Raw genomic sequence first — 22,718 nt, forward strand, 5'->3', positions numbered from 1 at the left:
GCAGACACGGTTGCAGCGGCTGCGGGGGAAAATTGGTTGGTTGGGGTTGGGTGTTGGGTTTTTCATTGGACAATGTAATGGTATGATAATTCACTAAGTACGTATCCTGAGGTATAAAAAAACACCACTTGCTGATAACGGCAGAATGCGCCTTCTCCAACTAATACTGTTAGTTGCAAGTGTTACAATCCAGCAATAAAGAACAAAGAACCTTGATTTCGACTCAGTCTGGTGTCTGACTCACTCATTCATGAACAAAGCAGACCTAACACACTCCATCTGGATCAGATGCTTTCCTCAGATCAACTCTCCTGAGAACACCCCACACGTCATCCTCAGATACAGACAGGAGAGGATCACTGGGGACCTGATGGTTCGTGGTCAAGTGAGGTGTAGAAGGCATTGAGTTCATCAGTTCCCACTTCTCATCCTCCAAGGGACCAATCTTCACTTTTCCCAACCTTTTGCACTATGTAATTATGAAAACTTTTACCATCCTTTTTTTTATATATTTTGTGCACATCCTTTTTAATAATCTACTTTCCCACTCTTTATTGCTCATTTCAGGATTCTTTGTTGCTTTTTAATTTCCCACTGCTCTTGGTGACTTTGTATTTCCTTAGTGTGGCAGACCGAGCAGCCGCACAGCTGGACAGCCAGAATCGCCGCACCGAGCAGCCGGCACAGAATGCTGTGGGCTCCCCTTCTTTGCCTAGGAGAAGCCCACATTTGCAGACACACGTGGGTTGACAGAGCCCTGCTGGCATGTTGCCACCCAGAGAGACAATGACACTGCAGCGTGCTGACATCACTCCCCTTTATGAGGCGCGCTGACATCACTCCCCTTTATGAGGCGCGCTGACATCACTCCCCTTTATGAGGCGCGCTGACATCACTCCCCTTTATGAGGCGCGCTGACATCACTCCCCTTTATGAGGCGCGCTGACATCACTCCCCTTTATGAGGCGCGCTGACATCTCTCCCCTTTATGAGGCGCGCTGACATCTCTCCCCTTTATGAGGCGCGCTGACATCACTCCCCTTTATGAGGCGCACTGACATCACTCCCCTTTATGAGGCGCGCTGACATCACTCCCCTTTATGAGGCGCGCTGACATCACTCCCCTTTATGAGGCGCGCTGACATCACTCCCCTTTATGAGGCGCGCTGACATCACTCCCCTTTATAAAGAGCGCTGACATCACTCCCCTTTGTGAGGCGCGCGATTGTTTAAAATAAAGACCAGTTGGTGGTTGACTCTTCTCTGATAAGGTGTGTTTCTTGAGCTCTGCAGTTAGACCCACTAAATTGGTGCCCTCCGACGGGTGCTCAACATCCTCTGAGCCTCAACAGTGAAACATAGTGAGGAAGCCTACAGAATGGATGGCACTACTGCGCTGCACTCAGTGGCTGTGAAACTGCCCACTTTCTGGCCTCACAGACCACGTCCATGGTTCCAGCAGGATGAGGCCTAGTTCCACATTAGGAACAGAACAAATGAAGCCACCAAATTCTGGCATGTAGTCACCTCATTATGAAGATTCTGCTGCCAAGGTAGATGACCATATCAACAACCCACCTGAGGAGGATCAATACAGTGCTTTTAAGGCACACCTCCTCATGACTTTTGGCATGTCTGACCTGGAAAGAGGCACAGGTTTACTCCACCTCGACGATTTGGGGGACAGAAGGCCATCAGAACTGATGAAAGAAATGCTTGTGTTAGCAGACAGCCATTTCAAATGCTTAATGTTCAAAGCAGACTCCTTGGAATGGCTCCCTCGTGTCTTTGCTCTGCTGTTCTCTTCTGCTAACTTCTCCAAACCAAGGGAAGTAGTGTGGGAGGCAAACAGACTCCACAGGGTACTGAAGCCTCCCGTGGCAAAGTTTCAACAGGTCACCTTGGACAGTCAAGTCAATGCAGCATCAAGTTCTACAGTCCTCCACAAGCTACAGAGGAAGAAAAAGCCATTGGAGACCAGAGTGGTGTTTCTACCACAGAAAGTGGGGCAGGGGTGCTCGCCGCTGTGTGCCACCGTGCAGTTACATGGTTGACCATGTCAACCTCCACTGTTGGCCTCAGCGGTTTGCAACAAGACTGGCCTGTTACCTGCCACTGATCAGTGCTTGGAATGCAAACTGCTAGTCCACACCAGAGCTCAGCATCTTCCCGTCATCCTCTTACGAGCGAGTATCTTGAGTGCCTCAAGCCGACTTGTGTGCCACCAATGGCACTACGATTAGCAGTTATGCTACCAAGTCGATACAACTGGTATTAGGTGACACACTTTACTGCTGGACTTTCAAGCTTGCGGCCGTAGGACAGCCCATTTTTGGAGTGGACTTCCTGAAGGCACATGACTTTTTGGTAGACGTGAAAGGGCGCCATTTGCCATCATATTGCACACATGCTCACTTCAAGTCAGCGGCTGGCAAAACTGCTACAGGTGCAAACACTCGCCACCGATGATTTTGCAAACTTATTAGCAGAGTTTTCTGAACTACATACACCAGATTTTGATTCTGTCTCTCCATGTCATGGAGTTCAACACTACTTAACTACCACCGGCCCTCCCCTTCATTCCAAGGCACGTAGACTTCCCCCCGACCAGCTACTACAGGCCAAAAAAAATTGAAAACTATGGAGGAACTGCATCATCCGAAGGTCCGATAGTCCTTAGGCATTGACACTCCATATGGTGCCCAAAGCATCCAGTGGCCTAAGACCTTGTGGAGATTACCAATGCCTCAACTGTACTGGATAGGTATCCAATACCACACATTCATGATTTTGCCACTAACCTCCATGGAAAATGCATCTTCTCAAAGGTAGACTTGGTAAAAGGTTATCACCAAATACCTGTCCACCTGGAGGACATCCCTAAAACAGCCATTATTACTCCTGTAAATAATAGAGATCATGGTTGCAATGCCTTACTGTTTGATTATACTTGGCTGCCACCAAGGACTGGCACAGAGCAGGACACACAGTATGCAGCTTCATGGCCTGCCTCATGCTGTTTGCATCAACTTTAAAGTAAAGAACCTTTTCCTTCAACCATGTGTTGTCTAAGAAATCTCACATACAAATTCAAGATGAAACAACTCCATTTGGTCCATTTGAGTTTCTGAGGATGCCTTTCATCCTTAAGAACGCTGCTCAGACATTCCAACATTTAATGGCTGGCATTATGAAAGATTTGTATGTCCTTTTTGTCAATAACATCTTAGTGGCCAGCGAGTCAACACAAGAACACAGACAACACCTGTGACAATTGTTCCAGAGGCTTCCGAATTTTGGCCTCTCTATCAACCTTGCGATGTGTGCATTTGGCAAACACACAATTGGCTTTTTGGGACACAGGATTTCGAATGCAGGAGCAACCCTGCTTCCAGTCAAAGTATCGGCCATTTGGGCTTTCGCAAAGCCCCCTACAGTAAAGGGCCTCAAGAATTCCTGGAAATGGTCAACTTTTATAACAGGTTCCTCTCAGCAGCTGCCAGGATCATGAAGCCCTTGTTCAACATCCTCACCGGCAAATCTAAAAAACCGCACTGGACTACAAAGGCCACGGAAGATTTGACAAAGCAAACAAGGCGCTTTCAAAGGTAACCAAATTGGCACACCTCCATACACATGCCCCACTTGCACTCACGTCAGAAGCATCAGACACTGCCGTGGAGGCGATCCTAGAACTGCAGTCACTGGCAACCTCTGGCATTTTTCAGCTGCCACTTACTCCCGCCCGAATTAAAGTAGTGTTTTCGACCGGGAGTTGTTAATGCTTTATCTGGCCATCAAATGTTTCAGACATTTTCTTGAGGGCAGCCATTTTACTGCATTTACTGACTATAAGCCTCTAATGTTTGCCCTTGCCAAGATTATGGATCCCTGGACGACGTGTCAACAGGGGCATCAAGCCTAGATTTCTGAATTTACCTCTGATGTGTGGCATTTGTCCAGTAAAGACAATGTTGTAGCTGATGCCTTGTCCAGAACAGAGGTCAATGAGATTACAGGAGGGCTGGATCTCCCGGCTCGAGCAATAGCCAGGCCCGCTGACCATCACTCCCCTGTGTGAGGCCCGCTGACCATCACTCCCCTGTGTGAGGCCCGCTGACCATCACTCCCCTGTGTGAGGCCCGCTGACCATCACTCCCCTGTGTGAGGCCCGCTGACCATCACTCCCCTGTGTGAGGCCCGCTGACCATCACTCCCCTGTGTGAGGCCCGCTGACCATCACTCCCCTGTGTGAGGCCCGCTGACCATCACTCCCCTGTGTGAGGCCCGCTGACCATCACTCCCCTGTGTGAGGCCCGCTGACCATCACTCCCCTGTGTGAGGCCCGCTGACCATCACTCCCCTGTGTGAGGCCCGCTGACCATCACTCCCCTGTGTGAGGCCCGCTGACCATCACTCCCCTGTGTGAGGCCCGCTGACCATCACTCCCCTGTGTGAGGCCCGCTGACCATCACTCCCCTGTGTGAGGCCCGCTGACCATCACTCCCCTGTGTGAGGCCCGCTGACCATCACTCCCCTGTGTGAGGCCCGCTGACCATCACTCCCCTGTGTGAGGCCCGCTGACCATCACTCCCCTGTGTGAGGCCCGCTGACCATCACTCCCCTGTGTGAGGCCCGCTGACCATCACTCCCCTGTGTGAGGCCCGCTGACCATCACTCCCCTGTGTGAGGCCCGCTGACCATCACTCCCCTGTGTGAGGCCCGCTGACCATCACTCCCTTGTGTGAGGCCCGCTGACCATCACTCCCCTGTGTGAGGCCCGCTGACCATCACTCCCCTGTGTGACCCCACCACTATATGGTTCCTTACTTTTAAACACTTTCTAGCCATTTAACACAGATCACCTGCTTCCTCCAAAAGATTTTTCAACACATTTTTAAACACAGGTCACCTGATCACACCTCCAGCAATCACCTGCTTGCTTGCTCCAAAAGATATTTTTTAATGCTTGCTCCAAAAGATATTTTTTAATACATCCTGGCCATTTAACACAGGTCACCTGATCACACCTCCAGCAATCACCTGCTTGTTTGCTCCAAAAGATATTTTTTAATGCTTGCTCCAAAAGATATTTTTTAACACATCCTGGCCATTTAACACAGGTCACCTGATCACAGCTCCATCAATCACTTGCTTGCTTACTCCAAAAGCTTTTTAACCACTTTCTGGCCATTTAACACAGATCACCTGATCACAGCTCCGCCAATCGCACAGGAAGCATGGGTGAGGAGAAAGAATCATGAGCGTGGGTAGGGAAGATAAAGCAGGAAGTGTATGATCCGAAAGAATGGGTAGGGAGAATCAATCAGGAAATGTTGGTGAGAAGAACCAATTGGGAAACATGTGGTCAGGTCAAATGGACATTGAAGACTGGAGGGTTTGGGAAATGACTTTTGAGATGATGAACTTGAAGGGGAGTAGATCAAGGGGGACAATAATCAGATTAGGTGAGGAGGAAATGACCAGAGAAATTATTGGATGATGACAGGACTGCCCACATAAGGGTGGTGATTGGGTAGCCGGGGGGGTTCAGAGAGGGGAGAAGTGATTGGATTAGAGTTTAACCTGAAGACAGTGTTTAAGAAACTAAGAACACAAGAAAAAAGGAGATAGAGGATGCTTGGCCATTTAATGTAATCATCGGTAGTCTACCCCAGAAGATGGCTAGGTTGTAAGGGTCTGACGAGACAGGGCAGCGATCAGTGTGTCCAGGTGGAGTGATCGGCAGAAGGGCTTAAATGTTTGGGCTATATGTGCAGAACATCACATCACACAGAATTGCTCTAAATCCCTTTTATCGAGTCATTTTGTTTGCCAAAATGGCTCCTTGCTGGGTCATTTTAATCTCTGTAAAATACTGGCAGAATAGGCCAAAGTAGAGATTTCAGAGAAATGTGATTGAGTTAAGCAGAGGACAATCACTGTTTCAGAGGAAGTCGAACTGTTTCTTTCTGTTCACTGGGTGATCATTCGACATCTATATAATCTACTTTTCAGAAGTAGCTCACTCAAGTTGATGAATTAATACAGTGGATGGGTTCAACAAATCAACACCCCATCTCAATTCAAAACAGTTTGATCATGTAAAGGATAATGTAACCAAGCATAAAATGATGTCAAGCAATGGAACAAGAACCCAATGGAGTATAAAACTTTAAAGGCTAAATTAACATCTGAAGTCCATTTCCATCACTGCCTATTAAAGCATTGCCAGTTAAAGATCATTTTTGTTGATTTCGGATACTTATTGAGAATTGGGTGAGAATGGTATTTTTGGATAGGATTCATAATTTGTTCACATTGTCTCACAGAGAGACAGACAGGCCCTTCAGCCCAATTCATCCATGCTGACCATTGCTCCTCTGAGCTAGTCTTATTGACCTGCATTTTGTCAATATCCTGCTAAACCTTTCCTGTTTATGTGCCTGTCTAAATGTCTTTCAAACATTGCAATTCAACCCACCTCTGGAAGCTTATTCCAAATATCCAAAAACCTCTCTGAGACAATTTTACCCTTCAAGTGTTTCCTCTCTCACCTTAAATCTATGCGCTCGAGTTTCAGACTCCCCTGCCTGGGAAAGGAGATTGTGACTATCTGCCATAACTATGCTCCTCATAATCTTATAAACCTCTGTAAGGTTGCCCATCAATCTCTCACAATCCAGGGTTAGAAGCCCCAGACTATCCTGTGTCTCTGTAACTCAAGCCTTCCGGTTGCAGGAACATCCTGGTGAATGTTTGCTGTACTTGCTTCAGCTTAGTGATGTCCTTCCAATAGCTCAGCAGCCAGGAAGGCACAAAATACTCCATGTGGTCTCACCAACATCTCGAACAGTTGCACACGACATCCTCATACTCATTACCCTGACTGATAAAGACAAAAATGCTAAACACCTTCCCTGCCACCCTGTCTTGTCCAGAAAATTCCTTTCTGAATTTGTTTTTAGTTCAAGATCACATGTTGTAGGTTTACATCAGTCGGCATAACAGCGTCAGTCAAAAGACCTGCACTATTCTGTAATGTTCTATGCTGCATGTGGGAAGTTACAGTTATGGAGTATGATCAGGTTCAAAGTTCATTGTCATCTGATTGAACCAGTACATGGTGCAGAACAGTGCAAAACACATGTACGGGCAAATGATACAGAAACACTGTATGTATGTATATGTATTAAAATAAATCATCCATAAATAGTAAACTCATGTTGTTTATCAGTCATTCAGCAGTCGCACTGCCCATGGGAAGAAGCTGTTTCTCAGCCTGGTGGTTCTGGGTCTGATACTCTTTCCCAATGGGAGTAGCTGAAAAATTCTGTGTGCGGGATGATAAGGGTCCTCAATGATTTTGCAAGTCCTCTTTAAACAGTGATTCTGGTAAATCACATCTCGGGGGGGAAGGAGATCCCAGTGAACCTCCTGCCATTGTTATGATCCTGTGGATTGACCTCTGATCCATTTCTCTACAGAAACAGAAACTGACCACAGCTGGCCAGGATGCTCTCGATAGAGCTCCTGTAGAAAGTTGACAGAATGGTGGCCAGAAACCTTGCACCTCAGGCTTCTAAGGAAGCACAGTCGCTGTTGCATGATGAGTGACGAGATATTGTGTGTCCAGGATAGGTCACTAGTTAAGTGGGCACTGAGAAGTTGATGCTCTCCCCTCTCTCCATTACTGAGCTCTTAGTGTGTAGTGAAGGGTGTTTGTCCCTGTTCCTCCTGAAGTCCATAATCATTTCCTTTCTCTTGTCCATGTTAAGATTCAAGTTGTTGCTCTCACATCATTTCACAAGTTTTTCCACCTCTTTTCTGTGTGGTGACTCATTTTTGTTGCCGTTGAGGCCAAATATAAAAAATATGATGATAAGCTGTAGTGAGATTGTGTGAGAGAATGAGAAGTCTTGAAAGGAAAGGTAGGGTTGACTCGAGATAGCTTACCATGCTAACATTTTCACTGTATCTCTGTAAACGTGACAATGAACTAAACTCTAACTATAATAAGGTTTAAGAACAGCACATTTCCTTTCATTTAACCCAGAGAGACTTTTCCAATTGCCTTTTTGTTTCATATTTAACAATACAGATTTAAAAAGCTGCAAATACTCATCATCTGTAAGGGGATAAGCAGAGTTGATAAAACTTTTAAATCAGAATGGTTAGTTTTCAGGAGTAGCAGGGAATCAAAAAGGCAAAAGGGATGTTGCGCTTTATTGATAGAGAGAATGAATTCAAGAGCAAGGAAATTTTGCTGCAACTGTGCTAAGTACTGGTGAGGCCATACCTAAAGTATTGTGTGCAGTTCTGGTCACCTCACTGGAGAAAGGATAGACTGGGTTTGGATGCGGTGGAGAGAACATTCACCAGGTTGATTCTGGAAATGAGGGGTTAGTTTATATTGAGTAGCATGGGACTATACTCTCTGGAGTTTAGAAGGTGGTGGTGGGGGGGAGATCTTATAGAGGGAAATAACATTATGAAAAGGATGGATAAGATCGAAGCAGAAAAGTTGTTTCCACTGACAGAGGAGACTAGAATTAGCCTCAAAATTTGGGGAATAGATTTGAGAAAAGATGGAACCTTTGGCCTGTCATATTAACAATATCCTGTAACTGAGTAAATCATTCAAACAAAGTATTTTTAATTATTTATTATAAATTATACCTGTGTGTGTGTGTGTGTGTGTGTGTGTGTGTGTGTGAGTGTATGTGTGTGTGAGTGTGAGTGTGTGTGTGTGAATGTGCGTGTGTGAGTGTGTGAGTGTGTGTGTGTGTGTGTGTGTGTGAGTATGTGTGTGTGAGTATGTGTGTGTGTGTGGTGTGTGAGTGTATGTGTGTGTGAGTGTGAGTGTGTGTGAGTGTATGTGTGTGTGAGTGTGAGTGTGTGTGTATGCATGTGTGTGTGAGTGTATGTGTATGAATGTGTGTGTGTGAGTGTGTGTGTGTGTGAATGTGTATGTATGTGTGTGTGTGTGACTGAGTGTGTATGTGTGTGTGTGTAACTGAGTGTGTGAGTGTGTGTGTATATGTGAGTGTGTGTGTGTGTTTGTGTGTGTGTGTATACCTGCAAACCGTGATCAGGAGAATCACTGTTTCATCTGGTTGTACATGTACAGTCAGTTGATTATTTTTTTTTTTCTTTTGCTCTTGTGTTCTTTCTGATGAAAAGCCATTGACCTAATTTGTTTCTCTTTCTTTAAACGTTGTCTGAACTACTGAGTTTTTTTTTTATTTTGGATTTCCAACATCTCCAATTGTTTGCTTTTCAATTGCATCACTCATATCAGCTTTTAAATTCCTTGTCTATTTACTTGACTAAATAGAAAATCTCCATTTGTGGTGGTGGTTTTAATGGAAACCTGAGAAGTCAATATTAACACCATCTGGTTGGAGGTGCCCAGACGGATGATGAGGTGCCATTGCTCCAATTTTCAGGATCTCTCAGTCTGGTAGTGCATGAGACCATGACCAAGGAATGGGTTGGGAACTTGAAATGGGTGGCAGCAGATAGAGCCAAGGTGCTCAATGAAGCGATCCCCCAGTCTGACCTCAGTCTCTCTGATGTAGAGAAGACCACAGTGGGGGCACAATTGCAGATTCACAAGTGAAATGTTGCTTCACTTGGAAGGAGTGTCCTGGGCCTCAAATGATGCTGAGGGAGGAGGTGGGAGCACAAGTGGAGCATCTCCTGTGGTTATAGGGTTAGGTACCAAGGAGACGATTGGTAGGGAGGGAGGAATAGACAAAGGAGTCATGGTGGAAGCAATCCATGCAGAAGGTGGCAAGGGGAGGAGAGGAGTCATTGTTTGTCTAGTTGTAGGATCATGTAGCAGTGGTGGAGGAGGATATATCAGACATGGAGATTGGTGGGATGGTAGTTGTGAACAAGAAGAATCCTATCCTTGTTGCGTGTGGAGGCAGAGAGGGCCAGGGCACATGTGCAGGTAATGGAGGATATGCCGGTGAGGGCCAAGTTGATGGTTGTAGAGGGAAAGCCATATTGTGTGCCGAAGGAGGATACCTTCAATGATCTTCCACGGAAGACCTTGTCCTGGGAACAGATGCAATGGAGACGGAGGCATTGAGAGAAAGGAATAGAATCCTTACAGGTGACAGGATGGGAAGAGATGTGGTCGAGGTAGCTGTGGGAGTTGGTGGATTTATGGAAGATGTCTGTTGAGAACTTGCCTCTCAAGATGGAGTCTGAGAGATCGAGGAATGGAGGAGTGCTGCTAGAGATGGACCAAGTGAATTTGAGGTCAAGGTGGAACTGGCAGCAAAGTGGATGAAGTCAATGAGCTCATCATGGGTGCACGAGGCAACACCAAAGTAGTCATTGATGTAGTGGAAGAGTTGAGGGGCCTTGCCTGTGTAAGCTTGTAGCATGGATTTCTCCAAGTAGCCAATAAAAAGGGAGGCATTTCTGGGCCCCATGCTCACCCCTTTGACTACGAGAAATTGGGATGAGTCAAAAGAAAAGTTATCGAGGGTGAGAACAAGTTCTGCCAACTGGAGGAGGGTGCTGGTGGAGGGGGACTGGTTGGATCTATTGTCCAGAAAGAAACAAAGAGTTTTGAAGCCTTCAGTACAGGGATGGCAGTGTCTAGTGATTGGATATCCATGGTAAACATGAGGCAAACTGGAAGTTTATGAAGTGACAGAGCATGTGATATGTATGTGGGGATCGAGTGGACAAAACAGAGTCGAGCGAAGTGGATGCCATTTCAGTGGTAAAACATGAAAATCTGCTGACACCGTGGTTGAAGTAAAAACACAATACTAGAGAAACTCAGCAGGTCAAACAGTGTACATTATTTAGCAAATTTAAAGATACATAACCAACGTTTTGGGGCTTGAGCCCTACATCAAGATATGGAAAAATGTCAGCAAGCATCTGAACATTATGGTAAGGGGGAAGAGTAGGGGGAGAAGGTAATCGGTGGATAAGGGAAGGAGGGTTCAACAGCAAGCAGGGGGAGATGGAAGGAGACAGCAGCAAGAGGGACACATCTTCCCCCCTCCTTGCCTCTCTGCCTTCCATAGGGACCACTCCACTTGTAACTCCCTTGTCCAATAGCTATACCCCCACCAGCACCTTTCCCTGTGATCGCAGGAAGTGCCACAATTGTGCCCATACCCCCTCCCTCACCACAGTCTGGGGCCACATGCAGTCCCTTCAAGTGAAGAAACACTTCACTTGTATCTGCGGGAGTGATCTACTGCATCTGGTGCACCCATTGTGGCCTCCTCTACATCAGAAAGATTGGATATCGACGAGGAGATAGCTTCGCTGCGCATCTTTTCTCAGTCTCCCAGTGCCCAACCATTTCAATCCCGCATCCCACTCCTATATCACATGTCTATCCATGGCCTCGTGTACGATCCCACCAAGGCCACCCATAAATTGGAGGTACAACACTTGATTTTCCGGCTGGGAAAATTCGGCTCTGTCCGACTTCTCCAGTTTCTGCTAACCTACTCTCCATTCTCCCTCCCTTCCCTTCCCCATCTTCTTTCCTTTAGCTCTCCACCCCCTTCCCTCTCCATTCTCAGAGCTGTCCCTCCTTTGCCTGCTTGCTGCTGTTCCCTCTCTCCCTTATCCACCTATTATCTCCTGCTTTTAGGATCATGTTCCTCCCCCTGACCATTTTGTTCAGGAGCCTGCTGCCATTTTCCATACCCTGATGAAAGGCTCAAGCCTGAAACATTTGTTATGTATCTTTATATTTGCTCTAAAAAGTACACTGTTTGACCAGCTGTGTTTCTCCAGCATTGTGTTTTTACCAATTCAGTGGAGCAGGAGCACGTGGACATGATGAGTCTGCTGGGACAACTTTGTTTGTGGATCTTTAGGTGGTGTGGGATTGTGAAACAATAAAGTTGAAGGCCTTGCTAGGGAGATGACTGGAGGTGATGAGTTCAAAGAGGAGGGCCAGGCATTCCAAGGGGGTGAGATTGGAATGCTGTAATGAGTGAGGGGAGTAGTGAAGTTGAATCGGTTGATGTCTCCATGGCCTATATAAAATTATCTCTCATCCTTCTATACTGGGTTCTTCAAGCTAGGTTTGTTTCGCAAGAATGAAGAAAGCTGGGGGCTGGGGTGGGGGACTTCTTGGAGGCATATATATATATTAATCGATGCAATGGACTGGGCAAATAGGAGGAAACTTTGCTCTATAGCAGAGGTATCTAAAAGCCAGATACCTTATCTTTAAGATAAGGGATAAAACATTGGGGAAGAATTTGCCCACCCATAAAATGGTGGGAATCTGACACACTGGTGGTTGAGGGAGGTTCTCACAACATTTAAGAAGTTTCTAAACATTTAATTACCAATGTTTCAAAAGCTACAGACCAAGTGTGAGGGAAACCAGGGTTATATACAGGCCCCCTGGGGAGGAGCCGGAAGGCGGGACCAGTCTTTCGTGCAGCACACCTCTAGTGAATCCCAGTTCACTACACCAAGTGTAGGTAAATAAGATGACTATAGACAGATAATGATGTTTGTATGATCATAATGGGTGTGGGCCCTGTTTCTCTGCTGTTTAACTCTGACTCTATGATATCCAGCCCAATAAAGCAGTTCAGCTTCATGCTATGCGAGAAGAAAGTGTCATCCTTTGACCAAACCACCAAACAAACAGTGAACAAGTTTAAATTTTAAATAAAAGTTTGCAAAATTTGTTCTACAGGACCTTTAGAGACACAAAAGTTTACAGATTATGGAATCTGGAACAAAATACTTGAAACATCCACCCAAACCATCCTGAAACATTGACTCTCCATTTCATTCTATGGACTCCGCCCAAACTGCTGAATCCCTCCACCAACTAGATTTTATTTTATGCTGTGGGATTTTCTAGGGCCACAAGAGGACAATTGCAACCTTAACTTAACAACTTATCCATGCCTGTCAGTGACGCCTTCTCTCTGCGAGCTGCATTAGAGTTTTGCCTCCATTTCTGAGCTCAATTCAAAGGCCAGGGATTGACCAACAAAATCATCACTTGACACCAAGCTAGCAATTCTAAATTAAATTTAGAAGTACAGCACATTAACAGGTGCTTCCAGTCTATGAGTACGTGCCCCCCAAATTAATCTATTAATCTACAATCCCTGTACCTTTTGAAGGGTGGAAAGAAACCGGAGCACCCAGAGGAAACCCGTGAAGACTCGAGGAGAGTATATAAACTCCTCACGGACAGTGCCAGATTCGAACCTATGTTGCTGGACCTGTCATAACGTTGCACTGACCTCTGCGCTAACCATGGGGCCCATATTTACAACACAGTCGAAGCCAATTCCAGCTATTGAAACCTGTCATGCCTAATTACACCAAATTAACCTACAATCCCAGACATTTTGGAGGGAAGGAGGAAATCAGAGCACCCGGGGAAAAACATAGGCAGGACATGGGGAGAATGTACAATCTCCTTACAGACAGCACCGGATTCAAAGCCAGTCAGGATGATTGCCTCCATTGCTATCATAGGGCTCCTGAGACTTTGGCTTGGAAGTCACCATGAAGCCACTGAATAGTTTATCTGACCTGTAGTTCTGTTTCAGATTGTTAATTCCTGACAAGCCAAAGACTCATAGGATCAAGCGAACAATAAATCATTCAATGCATGAGAAATTCCACAGGATTTACTACTCACTGTACAGAATCCATATAATGAGACAATTCATTCAATAAGGTTCTTGATCTCATATTTCCAAAAGAAATTATCAAATGGAAGGTTACAGTTGCTGGAGAATTTATGTTAAATATTGTATTCATGTCCTGGGGACACACTGTCAATGAGTAAATTAAATAGCTCTCCATAGACTGAAGAAAACAGACTCAGGATGTTGAGGGATGTAAATCAGCACAGGGTTACATTAATGAGCAGAGTATTAGCCTTCTAGCTAATTAGAGAAGTGAGGTGCTTCCCTGTACCTAATTAATTAATAACCAAAACATGGTCACCCCAGGACACTTTACAAAAATGTCCATAGATTGATAAAATTAACTGCCAACAATATTTATTTGTGTTAAGTATGATTCTAACCAATGAAGCTTTTTCCCCTTTGTTATCTGTTTTCCCCTCTTTAAGCTGTAAAGAACACGATAAAGGTTTACGGAGATATTACTGGGGCTGGCGGGTTTGAGCTAAGAGGAGAGGCTGGATACGCTGGAAGCTTTCCTTCTGGAGCATCTGAAGGCTAACAGGGACCTGATGAAGGTATATTGATCATAAGGGGTGAAAGGTAAATAGTCGCAGCCTTATTCTGAGAGTTTTGGATTCAAAACCAAGAGAGCATTGGTATGAGGTGAGAGGGGGAAAATTTTAAAGTGTCCTGAAGGGAATATTTTTTTCCCCCAGAGGGTGGCAGGTATGTGGAACAAGTTGCCTCAGGAAGTGGTGGAGGACAGCACTATTGCCACATTAGTAGACATTTAGACAGGTCCATGGATAGGAAAGGATAAGGCGGATATGGGTCAAATGAGGACGAGCATTGGTAGACAATTTGGTTGGCATGAGTGAGTGTATTGTGAAGGGTCGTGGCTGTCACGTGACAGCATTGCCACTAGGAAATTTTGAATTTTGCCATCCCCTCAAATAAAATGGCTACCCAGAGCTTTGTAGCCATCCAAAATTATTAGCAGGGAACATAACCCACCTTACCATGCTCCTTCAATCTCCCATCAGAAAGCCACATTCTTCTGGGGACCAGAACAACGGGCTGCTTTTGACACAGCAAAGCAAGTCATGGAGCAACCACTGCCTCTTCCTCTCCATCAGGCAGGTGTTCCTTTTAAATTACAGTTCTTGACCAGTGAAGCGATTGCCGAATGGAGCCTCTGGCAGAAGAGCCAAGGGCGCACAGTCTCGCAAGGCTTTGGGACAAAATCTCTGCCTGGAGCCACTGCTCGCTACAACCCATTTGAACCGGGATATCAGCCAACACTTTCCTCAGGTTCCTCAGGGTTGTTTATGACTTTGCTAGCACCTCTACAGTGATATTGAACTTACTACTGATCAACAGTCAGTTTGTCATATATTATGCAAAAAAAGTCTCAGCAAGAGAACAGCTGTTGCTATGGAAACTTTATCACTGGACATTCCAACATCCTTTGTTATGGACATTTTTAATGACACACTGAGCTGCTGTATTTATTATGCATAATGTTTCTAAGCACACTCAGAGAATCCGATACAATTTATACAGTATAGGTGCGATTTATAGACCCATAATTGCAGTCTGTGGATGCAAAGTTACTGTTGTCAGTGGTCCATCATTTTTCAGACCACGGTAGGAAACACTGTATTTGTTTCACAGCAGCCTATTTCACACTTGCCAGTGATCTGAAGAATCGAATGCCAATCGGCCTTTAAAGTGGCAAGTGTGAAAGAAGAATCTGCTCAACGCCAGCATCAGATGACGTCAACTCACGCCGGGGATTGCCGGCCTCGACCCTTAGTACAATCCCTGGCATCTGCAGGTGCCGGCGTTGAGATCAGGCAAATGTGAAATGGGCAGCAACATTCCAAGCACTTCCGAGTAAAGGTAGAACAGACCAAACGCTGGGGATAAACCCTTGCAAGTGTGAAAGTGTTCAGTGTCCCGGTTCGGAGAAGTCTAGTGAAAGGCCAAACTCCCATTCCTATCCCAGGACACTGAATGGCTGATTTACTGGGATGCAACTGTGAAAGGGGCTAATGACAGCATCTCCCCAGAACTCCCATTAACAGAAAAACACCTAATCGGGCGGGGACTTTGGGAGTGTTTATTTAAAAACCCTAAATTGGCTGGCTTTCGGTTCAGACACATCCTGGCTATCATTGCAGCGGTCCAGCATAGGCACTTGGGGCACCCATTGAAAGAGAACACAAAAAGGAACAGCACCCTGGTGTCAAACACCAGCCCACAAAAAAAGGTGCCCTGCCAACAGCCTAGATGTATACCTGCCGGCCTGCCCCCACCTCACCATGGGATAGCACGCTGACATGCATCTAGGATCTGTGCTTAGGGAGCGCCCAAGCGCAAGAGCAAGGCACGGAATGCATAAGCCAAGAGAGGGCTCTGGCACCTGATGAATGACCTTGCACTGCCTGCTCGCAGATGTTGGTGGTAAGGGTGCTCATGTTTACCAGTCAAGCTGGAAAAACCAGGTATATGAGTCAGTAACCTAACAAATTCTTTTTTCTAATTTCCACTCTGACATTGCTCCAAAGATCAAAGACCCAGCCACTCTAGAACTCTAGGCCTGCAATCCAGAGGAAGCTTTTCAATGGATTCACTCTCCAGAAGACTGGCCTGATTTCATCAGTGCTGACTGTTGGTACAGGAGTGCAGACAACTTGAGGTGTTGTGCTGTTACATGTTATCTATCTGGATTTGATGGGTACCTGTTAGGTCTGCTTTGTTCATGAATGAGTGAGTCAGACACCAGACTGAGTCGAAATCAAGGTTCTTTGTTCTTTATTACCGGATTGTAACACTTGCAACTAACAATGTTAGTTGGAGAAGGCGCATTCTGCCGTTATCAGCAAGTGGTGTTTTTTATACCTCAGGATACGCACTTAGTAAATTATCATACCATGACATTGTCCAATGAATAAACTGTTGCTATCTTCTCTGTTAGTCTGCTACACATCATTCTTGTTAGTGCAAAGCTTATCTTGAGTGTACAAGGTCACATCTGCATTCTGTTACTCCTTAGTACTGGGTGACTCCTTCTCCGGTCCCATCTCATGATGTTTTTACCTTACATACCTCACAATAGCGTGCACTGTGTCATCAAACTAATACATTCTCTTACATTACCATCATATCAATTCCACACCCCATTCCCACACTGAATGTCTGTCCATGACTTTATGTACTGCCGAACTGAGGTTGCATGCAAATCGGATAATTTATATTCTCTTTATATCGGTGGTTCTCAAACTTTTTCTTTCCACTCCTAAACCACTTTAACTTTTCCCTATGCTATGCTATAGGTGCTCTGTGATTAGTAAGGGATTGCTTAAGGTGGTATGTGGGTGGAAAGTTTGAAAACCACTGTTTTAATCGTACCTAATTGACTCGTTCTGTGCACGGTTTCATAACTCCAAAGGAAATGGGCCCATGACAATTTTTCTCAAGCAAAATATTTCAGTAACAATTGGGTCTAGAGTAGTGATTCTCAACCTTCCCTTCCCACTCACATATCACTTTATGCAATTCCTTACTAATCACAGAGCACCAATGGCATAGGGATTACTTAAAGTGGTATGTGAGTGGAAAGAAAAAGGTTGAGAACCACTGCTTTATATTCTGATGGGGTGACCTCCAACCACATGGCATCAACATTGACCTTCAATTTCCATTAACCCCTTTCCCTGAGTCTCTCTCTCTCTATCCCCCATCTCCTTTCCTCCAGCGCCCCCAACCCCTTCCCTCTCTTTTCAGAGAGCTACCTTTCATCCCTGTCACTTCTCAGCTATTTTTTCCTCTTCTTCTCTCTCATGTGCCTCCACCTCTTACCTGTTAGCCTGTGCCCCTCCTCCTGTCCCTTCCTCCCTCTTCCTCCCCTCCCCCACTTTTTTATTCAAGTTCCTGCCTTTTTTTGCTCATACCTTCGGTTGCCTTTTACTCTCTGTGGATGCTGTGTGACCTGCTGAGTTTATCCAGCATGTTTGTGCATTGCACTCGAACCCAGAATATGCAGATTTCTATTTGGTGAACATCACTCATGATTGTTCATTAATTAATGCACCCACAAAGTGTTAGAGATGCTGTTCCAGAATGCTGAGCCCCTCTGCCCAGCAGTGACCATGCCCATTATCATTCCATACATAGAGGAACAATAGGACATAGAACAGGAGCCACCCTGGCCCGAGAACCTGATCCATCATTCACTTTGATAATCCCTTTTCTTCACCTCAGAATTTTTTGTAAATGTTCCAAAACAAATTAGGAAAATGCCCCAAAACCACGGAAGGGAACAGATGAGGCAGGTTTCAAGGAGTGACAGGAGAAAAATTAGTAAATCCAAAATGTGCGAGATGTACATCTTTCGGGGTTAACACCCTTCTGTTCCAGGCTCTCAGACCTTTGTTGAGGTATTGGCACCTTTCACATCATGTGACGAGAGCTGGTGTGAGTTGACCTGAGACAGCTGATCCTGTGCCTCATAGTAGGTGCTGACTTTGGACAGAATGTTGCTACCATGACAACAGTTTTGGACAAGCAGTATCCTCCAGTGAGAAAGTTGGGTTTGTGCAGCTTAATTTTCCTGCTGTCATTTCAGTCTAACCACTAGATGGTGGGATTGAGCCAAGATTTAGAGCGATTTGAATTTGCTTGCCCAAGAATCTTCAGTCTTTTTTCGCACTAGGATAAATCTATTTTGGTTTTTATTTTCAGTTTTTAATTCAATTTAGCATATTATTGTAGTTTTTCTTACATGTGTAATTGTCTTGTTCACCAAGTGCGTGTTCACTGCTGCAAGACAGGATTTTGGTGCATATGCTCCTGTACAATGTATATGACAATAAGCTTATTATCAGATATTGTTAAACGTTCAGGTCTATAAATGCAAACTTCATACTTGGCAATCTATCTTTCACAGTCCAGAGTACTGTCAGTTTTGGTGTGTTTGAAGAACCACGAAGAAAGCTTGCCAGCGACTATCCTTTCGGAGTTTAAAAAGATTTGCTGAATCACCAAAGATCCTTGCAATTTTCTAGCGGTGTACCATGGAGAGCATTCTAACTGATTGCATCACTGTGTGGTGTGGAGGAGCCAATGCACCGGAGAGAAAAAGAATGCGGAGTATTATGAACTCAGCCAATGCCATCTAGGGCATTAGTCGTCAATCCATTAAGGACAACTACAAAAGACGGTGTCTCAAGAAACAGCCTCTATCATCAGGGACCCTCACCACCCAGGCCCATGCCCTTTTCTCACTGCTACTATCAGGAAGGAGGTACAGGAGCCTGAAGATGAACACCCAACATTATAATAACAGCTTCCTCCCCGCAGCCATCAGTTTTTGGAATGGACAATGGACCCCTGAGGCTACCTCACTTTTTTCACTTCTTTTACACTTATTTATTTATTTTAATAGTGTAGTTACAGAAATGGAATTCATAGCAATTTTGCACCTGTAATGCACAATAAACGCTACCACAAAACAACAAATTCCATGTCACATGTTCATGACAATAAATTTGGATTCTGAATTGTGACAGTAATGAATCATTACTTTATCTATCAAGATCCAAATGTCTGGAACAGAACCACATCACCTCTCTGTCTCTTACCCCTTCAGACTGCTTAACACATGCTCTATTGTCTGCAGTAAAAGATAAACTCCTGGAAGATCTTAGCAAGCATCATCTGGCATCAGGATGTCTAGATCATCCATTCTTAACTTTTGTTTTTGGCTATGGTCCCCTTAGGCCTCTGGTTAAATTTTATGGGTCCCCTTTCTTCTGAAAGAGTCTTTTAGTTGGTTTCTTCCATACTTCTCTCCTACCGACTGCATAAAATCAAAAACAATTTATGATTTCCATCTTGACCCCTCTTAAATGTGCTGGGCCCCCAGGGGGACTGTATGGCTTCTGTTGAGAAGAGCTGGTCTAGATGATGAGTCTCAACCATCCTCATCTCCACAGATGCTGCAAGTTCTTGGGATTCAGAAAGATCCATTTGCCTTACTGTAGTCCTCAACATTAAAAAGGAAAGCCATGGTATTACAGTAAAAACCCATGGTATCTGGCACCTACAGGGATTGATGGATGCCGGATAAGTGAGTTTTCCGGTTGTTTAAGACTCCCTCTTACAATGCCTAACTAATACACCGATATCGATAATAAACAGTTTAAAAGACAAAAAAAAAGTGCAAAATGTAAACTACAGTAATGGAGGGGGGGGGGGGGGGGGGAAGTATTGCAGTCCTTAATGATGTAAAGTTCACTTCAATCAGGTAATTCCCGCAACTTTCAAAATTTAAATTTTTAATTTGAACCTCGGTTCTGGCATTGTTAAAGCATTGAACTAGACACTACTCTCTATCCATGCTGCTATCATAATTTACAGATAAAGCCTTACTAATATATTTAATAATATACTAATACAGATAAGGTCTATTACCAAGCAGAGACACTTTGAGGGAGTCATCCTAACAGCGAGCATTATCCACCAACTCTTCATCCTGGCCGACACCATTTTATTCAAACACAACTTTATTCAAACAGCTGCTATGAGCAAAGCACGACCAAGGCCCTCCACTGGCTGAATATTTGCTCCCATCTTCACCAGAGTACATTTACTTTTACAATTTTGAATGTTTTTCTTATTTGTTTTTATTTTGTTATTATTTATTTATTTTCATCAAATTTTTTTTGTAGGTTGCTTTTGGTTGCCGTTTGCTTGAATTCCAGATCACAGGGGTTTTATTCCAGTTATTAATTAGTACTTTTGGCATTGGCTTATCTGTGCAATGTTTAAGTTGTACACTTTGCATATCTCCATTTTTGTTTTGCTCAATTCTATGCTGTACCGAGTCAGTAAGGATTACTCACAAAACAAGAGAAAATGTTCATTACAAACTGGCAAAGACAATAAAGCAGAGGTTATTGTGATCTGTCAGCAAAGAGGTTGCCCTGGCGTCAGATGAAGACATCCTCGTCAACCTTCAGGATTGATGAACGCAGCTTCCACAGTGTTGGTAAGTAGGAAAGGTTTTGGAAGGCTTTGTTATAACTTGGAGTGAATGGTCATTGATGGGGGGTGGGGGGGGGGGGGGGGCTCCTGATGGCTCTGACTCCAGAGAAACCATGCTGCAGAAATCACTGGAGTTGGTTAATGAGTTGGGGAGCATAGCCATTTGGCTCCTGAGCCAGATCTGCCATGCAATAAGGCCGTGGCTGAGCATCACACTCAATAATTTTTCATCCTCTGCTTATCAAGAATCTATTTCCCTCTGACTGAGAAAAACTCAAGGGCATTCAAAAGACTCATATATTTTTTTTTATTTTTTTAATTTGGACATACAGCCCGGTAACAGGCCCTTCCAGCCTTTGAACCTTCAACCCTCAGGTGTTTTCAGTAACTTGGAGGAAACCCAAGCAGATGCAGGGAGAATGTACAAACTCCTCACAGACTGCACATATTTGAACCCATGTGCCCAGTGCTGTAATAGAGTTGCGCTAACCACTCCACTAACCATGCCACCCTGTTTTCCCAAATGCTCCATTTCAATAGTTCATCTTTCACCTTTAACCTATGTCCTCCAGTTTTTGTTTCACTGAATTTGAGGGAAAAGCCTGGTTGAATTCACCTATACACCTAGAAAAAATTGTAAATATTAAATGGGAAACCCTTTATTTAATTTTTCAATTTGTTTAAGCTTACTTATACCTTGCATTATGAAAAGGGTTCTAAAGGTAAGACAAAGAGTGAAGTTGAGCCAAAACAAGTGACACCACTGAAATTCCTGTTCCTTAACCTGGAGTTGCTGTGTAGTTCAAAACACATAGTTCCTGCATCCATGATCTCCCATGGCCTGAGCAGCACAGACGACTTCCTTTGTCAGTGAGAATAAATGGCAGGTGATACATTGATGAGGCCAAATTTGGAGTATTGTGTACAGTTTTAGTCACCTAACTTCGGGAAAGAGTGCAGAGAAGTTTTACTAGGATGTGGCCCAGACTTAAGGAACTAAATTACAGGGAAAAGTTAAACAGGTTAGGACTTTATTCCCTGAAGCATAGAAGAATGAGGGGAGATTTGATAGAGGTATTTAAAATTATGAGGGGCCAGGACAACAATTTTGCTTTCAATTTCAATAAGATTCCACCTGCATTGAATCCGCCCATCGTTATTTTTTTTTAAAGACTTTATTTAAAATTTTATAACATGAATACAATAAAGAATTACATTTAAATAAAAATAGAAAAAAAGAATTTAAAAAGGTATGATTACAATATTACATCAGAAAACTACACAAAATAACCCCCCACCCGTTAATTGTAACACAATATTAATAGTCTAACTTAAAATTAGTCCAACCCTCCCCCCAAAATAAAGAGTGAAGAGTTAATAAAATTGACAATATTATATATGAAAAAAATACCCACTTACAAAAAAAGAGATAAAACTTAACCTAAAACAATTCTAACTACAACAACAACAAAAAATTGTCAATACTAAAATATCACACTTAAACATATATTTAAATCAAACTTAAATGCATATAATTAGCAAACGGAGTCCACTTTAACTTATAAAAAGACATCTTATCCTGAATTGAAAAAGATATCCTTTCCATAGTCAAACAAAATTTCATTTCCAAATACCACTTATCTAAAGTTAGTATATTTCTATCTTTCCAAGGAAGTGCTATACATTTCTTAGCCACAACTAAAGCTAAATAAATAAATGAAATCTGATAATCCTCTAAACCTAAATCGATTCATGATTGCATGTTCCCTAATAAAAATATATCGGGATCTAATACAAGATGGATATTATATAAACTGTTAAAAACAGATTGAATACCCTTCCAAAACTGTTGCAATCGATCACAAAGCCAAACAGTATGCAAAAAAGTATTGGCCGTCTGATCACATCGAAAACAAGAATCCAACTTACTAAAACCAAATTTTTTTAATTTTTCTGGCGTTAAATATAGCTGATGAATAAAATTATAATTAATCATCGCTAGTC

At 43.9% G+C, this 22,718-nt stretch overlaps 1 long non-coding RNA gene across 1 annotated transcript; it reads left to right on the forward strand.

The window, feature by feature from the left end:
- The first annotated feature begins 1,240 nt into the window (after positions 1 to 1,240).
- LOC138740602 (uncharacterized) lies at positions 1,241 to 16,767 on the forward strand. Its single transcript, XR_011343062.1, has 3 exons — positions 1,241 to 3,608; positions 14,111 to 14,239; positions 14,708 to 16,767. It is a non-coding gene; the product is annotated as an uncharacterized lncRNA (long non-coding RNA).
- The last annotated feature ends 5,951 nt before the right edge of the window (positions 16,768 to 22,718 follow it).

This window comes from Narcine bancroftii, chromosome 8 (genome assembly GCF_036971445.1).
Source record: "Narcine bancroftii isolate sNarBan1 chromosome 8, sNarBan1.hap1, whole genome shotgun sequence".
Taxonomy (NCBI): Eukaryota; Metazoa; Chordata; class Chondrichthyes; order Torpediniformes; family Narcinidae; genus Narcine; species Narcine bancroftii.